This window comes from Gorilla gorilla, chromosome 17 (assembly GCF_029281585.2).
Source record: "Gorilla gorilla gorilla isolate KB3781 chromosome 17, NHGRI_mGorGor1-v2.1_pri, whole genome shotgun sequence".
Classification (NCBI taxonomy): domain Eukaryota; kingdom Metazoa; phylum Chordata; class Mammalia; order Primates; family Hominidae; genus Gorilla; species Gorilla gorilla.
Genome location: NC_073241.2, coordinates 85189010 through 85195734, shown reverse-complemented (window position 1 = coordinate 85195734; position 6725 = coordinate 85189010). Strand labels below are relative to the sequence as shown.

The following is a 6725-nucleotide window of genomic DNA, read 5'->3' as shown; positions in this document are numbered from 1 at the left end:
TAACTCATCAGGAAAACTCATTCCAAGTCATTCCCAGGGATGATCAGCTCCCCCAGAAGACCTTATCTGTCCACATTTTTTCCATTCTGAAAACATACTTTAAAAAAAATTAAAAGTCGTTCTTGGAATGAAAATGCAGCCTCTTGCAGAATGTGAATTAAAGGCATTTTGACCTGTAGGTGCACATAGTATTTTTAAAGGGCTACATGGCTGTTCATTCTGCAGCCCCAGCAGTTCTCTGAATTCAAATAATTCCTCAGAGACTACAGCACTAGTCGTGATGAGGAAAGTGAGGTGTAGAAAGCACCTGCTAAGTCTTCAAACTACAGCCAAAAAACAGCAAATGGAATCAACAGGGCAAAGCTGTTTGGACATATTGCAAAGTCATTTTGGATATTCCCACTATATCTGTTAAATATTCATGTATATTCTGACAACTATGCCCTTGTTCCAGGAGCTTGAAGTTATTGGGTCTTTAAGTTAGGCTCAGAGTATAAACTGAGCACTCCTTGAAGTGTATTAATTCTTTCAGACTAGTGGTATACCATTCATTGCATAAATGTTCCATGCTCAATTGGTGAGTCAGGGCACCAAAACATTCAGCCCGCCCATATTTTAAGACTGTGTATACATTCTGGTTCATGTGACAACATAAGGTGGTAGTGTTCCAATCTGGCTGTGCATTGGAATGACCAGTAGGGCTTTATTAAAATGCAGGAGTCTGATTCCACTCCTAGATTTTCACACAGTTGGTCAGAGTTCCTTTCATCTGAATATTTTCTAAAATGTAAACCCACTGATAATTTTTATTATGTTACCAGGACTAGAAAATACTGATGAAGAATGAAATGTTTATTAAAACTCTGCTCAGGCACACTTGCAAAGTAAAACTAACAAACCCATGAAAATGCAGGATAATTGAGCTCATTGCAGTTATGTAGGTCTGGTTTGTTAAAACATGTGCAGGAGTTGAGGGACTACAAAAATCAGGGAACACAGGAGGCAGTGTAGGGATGGTTTCTTAAGTTCATTTGTGCCAGTGGCTCTTTTCCTGTCCCACAAATAATACTGGGATGGCCAGAAGTTACAAAGACTATGATGGCAGCTGGCTCTCAGCAATGTTACTGGGAAGGATTTCCCTTTAATTGTCCAGAGGCTCATTTCTAACATCTATAGGAAAAACTGGGAGATAGCACTCAACAAAGTCATCCAACAGAAGTACCTTCAAAATGGATACAACTGTTGCCAAAATAGACCCAGATAAGGCACTTCTCCCAAAACAATCACAAAATCAAGGTTATCCTAATTGAAAGTATTACTTCCATTTTATCGTCATGGACACAGATGTCCATTTTAAGTCTGTATCAAGGATCAAAAGAAACCCCAAAATACCTGAGTTTAAGAGGAAAAACTGAACTTATCCTTATAATGCTCTTTCTGTGTAAGGTATGAGTTGAAAGTGTTTCATGAAGGATTTCTTATTTGAGTTTGTACTAGTAACCAGTTATGAAGCCCTTGTCCTCCATTCTAAAGTTTTGAGCAAGAAACTTTTCACAGCTTCTTAGTAGTGAATAAAGAAATCCAGGTTATATCTACACCAGGGACCAAAAGTTTCATACAGCAAAGAAAACATTCAGATATCTGGTTTACAGATGCAAGCATCCCCATCACTGACTGGTTTTTTACCTTTTCATCAGATACTCTGATACTTTATAAAACATCAATTTTATAACTTCAGTAAAATCACTTAATCATGACTTTTTAAACCCAATTAAAAAAGAGAAAGAGAATACATATAAAACATCTTGAAAATCAAATATTTCAATGCTACACAACTCAAATTATTTTTCATCTTTTCCCTTTTTTCCATTAAGAATAGAATAAAAAATGTGTGCTTCTAATTTGTGCTTTGTTTTTTACTAATACAAAATATTTATGTCCAAGTCCAATTGTTTCAAAATCCTTTGTGTCTATGATAACAACTTTCATTTCAAAACTGGAGTTTATAATATTTAATTACTGTTAGAATGGAATTATAGGCTGTTGCAGTCTTTCTTTTGGTCTTATAAACATATGTACTTTTTATTTGTATTACATATTTCCCATATCTTCCAGAGAACACAGTGCTGTTGAAGCAGCTTCCTTCAATCAGGTGGTATGGTGAAGAATATCTTTCAACAAATTCGGTAAATGCAAGGAAAAATAAATGAAAGAAAAAAAGAATCTCTGTTTGATCACAAGTGCTTTACCTTTGAGAATTACTCTCTGGCCTTATAACGTGACCCATTCTGTATGTAGCTGCTTTTTTGTTATTGTCTCACCCTGAATTCATTTTAAAATGCCAGTATCCATAATAATTTAATGCAGCTGTTAAGACATCCTCTTTCTTTTGATCATTGTTATTAATGATGTGCCATAATACACGCAAGGCTAGCAATCCTAGCTACTCTTCCTTACACAGACCATTGTGTACTCGCTGCAAGACCCTGTCCTCCTGCCCTGTTCCTCCAGCCTCAGCCAGCATCAGCCTCTCGCAACCTTTGAGGAGGCTCATCTGCTGATGAAAGCTCATTTCACAGTTATTAGTCCAGGACTTGGGAACTATGTGGGCCGTTCTTCTGTGGTATACACAGTCGGAAAAGAAATTGTTCTTCACTATTCTCCAGAGAAGCAGCTTGGCCTGAATTTTAGTCTTCTGTTTGCTGTGGAATTGTTTATGGCAGAATCTTAATGCTACCTTTTGGTAACTGTTATTCCCCTCGATGTTTTGAAATTGTTGCTTCATAAATGTATTTTCCTTCCCAAAGTCAAAATCAATTGGTAGAACCCTTAAGGTTCTAAAAGAAAAAGAAAAAGGTATTAACCATAAATAAAATGAGATAATACAGGGTTGGAGATAAAATGTTTGATTACAAGCAACTTTGTGGGAAAAAAAGTACTATTCAGATTTGTATATAATACTAGGAAATCAGCATCATCTCTAACACTTTATTACTCCCTATATTTTTCAAATTTGTAAAAAAGTTAGAAATGCATAACCACTTTTGTGGTTTTACTATCTCCTTCAGCAGATGCTCACTCAAGAGGGCTTCTTTGATTTCTAAAGTTTTGGGTTCTTTTGTTGTTGTTGTTGTTCTTTTTAAAACAAACAAAAAAATCTGTTCTTTGAACGAATCGAGTTTTTTAATAGGTCAATATAGAAAAGTATTGTATCTTGGGGAATACAATTGTTGACACTGCAGTTACTTGAAAGTTTACAAACATATTTATATGGTTTTCATTTGAAGGTTTCTTCTTGACTTTTAGTTGATTATTTGATTTAGTGCACTCAAATGATCTTTGGAAAAGGCTTGTTTTTTGGGAAGACTTTCTCAATGAGCTAAAAGGCTGTATACTCCACAGTGAATTCTGATGAGGAATATACTGAAGAATTTTAGGCTCTGAAATAAGAAAGTTCTTGGAATTGTTTTTTCCGGTAAAAAACAGTCCAAAAATTGTGTCATGTTTTAATCGAAAAGCATTTAGATAAACGACATAAGGTAAACGTCTCTGTAGCAGCCAAAACATTATCTTAGTTCTTGATTTACGAAATATTAATGTCATTTTTGTGGCAGGAAACCTTTTTTGCTTTAAGCATCTCTTTAGAAAAAGAATGTCAGAAAACAGAAAATGTTAACTGTGTTGTGGAAGTGTTTTTAAAGGAGCATATCAGCCAGGTCTTTGAACTTCTGTTTCTGCCATAAGTCAGACAAGGACACGGAGGTAGGTTGGCGAGGCTTTGGAAACTGTGCAGAAGGTCACTGCTGATCTCGTTCCTTTATGGCATTCTTTATTTAACAATGACATTAACTGCAGGCAAATTGCATGAAGATAAATAAGTTCATAAAGGAAACTAAGGGAAGGGAAGGGGTATGAATGAAACTAAGATTTTCAGGAGAATGATGATCAGAGGGAGATGGTAATGAGATCAGAACAGAGACCTGCAATTAGAAAACCTGCTCTCCTTCTTATTTTAATGTGGACGTTTCAACTGGTCTCATTTCCTTAACACTGAGAATAGATATAACGATCAGAGGAATATCAGATGATACAGTGAGTGATTTCTGGCCTTGACTTCCACAGTTGCTGTCATGAGAAATAAGAAAAGGAAACCAATGTATTATCTAGGAGCATTTTTTGTCAAAGAATAACTTGCATTATTGGTGATATTTACTATTGAATAAAGTTATTTTAAAAATATTTCTGACTGAAAGAGTAAAAACATGAAAGAGATTCTTTCCAAGTACTTTGTAATTCCTTAAATAGAAGTCACCCCACTTCATAATCACGGAAGTCCTATATCAACAATGCTTAGCTCCAGGAGTCACAACCTAGGTGAGGTCAATTTTCCATCCCAATACTAAATAAAGTAAGCAGGAAAATGAACATTTCACGTTAAGATCGAGAGTAGCTTCCCAAAGTAGAAATGAGTTACCAGCTTCAAGCACGTGGCAAATCACAGCAAAACCTTAGGATTGCATATCAAGATTAACCCTGAGTCTGGCTGTAGGCAATTTCATTCTGATATTCCTCCACCCTGCTGTCTCACTCCTGAAGTCAGTAGCTCACACATACACACACTTAGAGACACACAGTCACACACAGGTGTGTGTATAGGTATGTTCATATAAATGTATATGTTTAGGTATACATACACGCTGTGGATATAAAAGTGTTACTTGCATTTAATTTAAATAATAATGCCCCTGGCATTCTTTCCTGGGGTTTGTTGACTGGCTAATAGCAAATAAGGGGCTTTGCATGATTAATTTCAGGATTTTGTTAATCTCTAGGATATGCTTTTCCCTGAGATTTTCACTACCATTATTAACAAAAATGTAAAGTTCAACATCTTCGAGTCCAAAGGGCACAGATTAGTTTTATAAGAAGTATAGTTTCAAATGGGGCCCTTCCAACCTCTTGATGACTCTTTCCAATGAAATGGCATAGATTCCCTCTCAGGAGATGAATCGATTTGTAATTATTTTTACTACATATTTTTCTTAAAGTGCTATGAATCAATCTAGTGAGCAAAGCCTTACATGTAAAAGTTTCCTCTTCTCCATTTTCTTCTCCAAGTTCCCAAAGCAAAGGAATGGCACATGAATGAAAAAAAATATTTCATGCTGCAATTTGTTTTAAATTGCTATATGGGCAAAACAGGTGCCGAAATGTGAAACCCTTTGGAGGAATTTTCTCAGTAGAACAAATGAGTACTAACACTACCTTAAAATGAAGCTGGCTTTAATGTGGAATGTCATACAAACGCAGTGCCTATTGACAGATTATCCAAAGATGACTGTCCCAAAAAGACCAAAAAAAAAAAAAAAAGTATACTGTCACTTTAAGAAAAAATAAACTAAAATATGAACTACCAAAAACCCTGCCATTTCCAGCCTGGGCTTGATTAATGATTTTTCTATCTAATAAAAGGTTCACAAACCATCTGTTTTTCTCCCTAATGCCTTGCCCAAAGGTTTTTCGTTCCTATTTCAGGCTCGGGGCCAACTGACATTCCACTCTTTTTTTTTCCCAGCCTTGTAAACAAACCCTTCTCTCTTTTTAATCTTCCAGTGCTGTTTCCTACCCATCGTTATGCATATTCATTGCGAGTAAACATTTTTAGTGTCTACACTTAATCTCTTCCACTGGCAATTACTGTTCTATGCTGTTTTGTAATGCAGAAGGGCCAACGCTTTCCGTTCTAATAACAGCTGGGCCGCAGATGGGGCCTGCAGTCATTGTAGAAAATAAAAATTTACAAGATGCCAGTGGAATTTATTTCAGTTTTATGGAGTCACAGGAGGAACCTTTCTGTTATCCGCCTTCAGTGAAATCTGCAGGCACAAGGCAAGCTTTTGACATTTAATCAAAGGGGGGTTCAGGTAGGGTCTGGAACAACGCAAGGAAGAAAGCAGGTGGATCGTATTAGGCAGTGCCATGGTTAATTTATTTAGAAGTGATTGGCTTAGATGTGTGCAGCCAATATTTGACATCATGTATATATCTTGTTTAGCATCCTGCCTCTAAATTGTTACCACTGGAGAGACAGTGAGCTGTCACTGTGGACCGAACCAGGTGTTTGGTGGGGTTGCTACTTAGAGGTGCTGATGCAGATGGCACTGTACTCACCAAAGACGAAGCTTTTTGTGTGGTTTCTAAAAGTTGATTCATTTTTACTTCACCGCGTCGTTCTCTGAACTACTGTAAGTGCCTCTTCAGCAGAACCCCAGAGCTTGCGGATGGGCTTTTGAATACGGGCTGCAACTTTTAATTTAACAATGTGGTTTAACTGGAAATTTTCTGTTATACGACTCGAGTATGTGAAAATGGATTTATTTGCGAAGCTTACATTTCCGATGTGCGCTGTTACGCTGATCCAGGGTGGGATTAGGACGGTGCCGTGACATACTGAGCCGCCCGAGCTTGGTGGTTAAGAGCTAACTACGACTCCCGAAATGAAAGATAAATGGTCACACACACACTATAAAACTGCAACCCAATTCAGATACGACGCCGTTTCTGGAAGGATTCGCTGTGGTTCTTGAACCCATCCTGCTTGATCCTCCACTCTGTAATCCTTCCTTACCCCCACACCTTTCCCCCCAAGTGCGGAAAGGGAATGCAGGAAACCCACCCAAGGACATCCCATAATTAATTAAGTAAATGCACATGGCTTTCTAGAC

The 6725-nt window shown here is 37.2% G+C and overlaps 1 long non-coding RNA gene across 2 annotated transcripts; it reads right to left on the bottom strand.

The window, feature by feature from the left end:
• Positions 1-3807: 3807 nt before the first annotated feature.
• LOC129528285 (uncharacterized) lies at positions 3808-6517 on the bottom strand. 2 transcript variants are annotated; one of them, XR_008673521.1, is made up of 2 exons: positions 6172-6517; positions 3808-4125 (listed from the first exon to the last, which is right to left on the bottom strand). It is a non-coding gene; the product is annotated as an uncharacterized lncRNA (long non-coding RNA). The 2 variants fall into 2 exon arrangements; XR_008673520.1 differs by lacking the exon at positions 6172-6517 and adding an exon at positions 5082-5276.
• Positions 6518-6725: the final 208 nt, after the last annotated feature.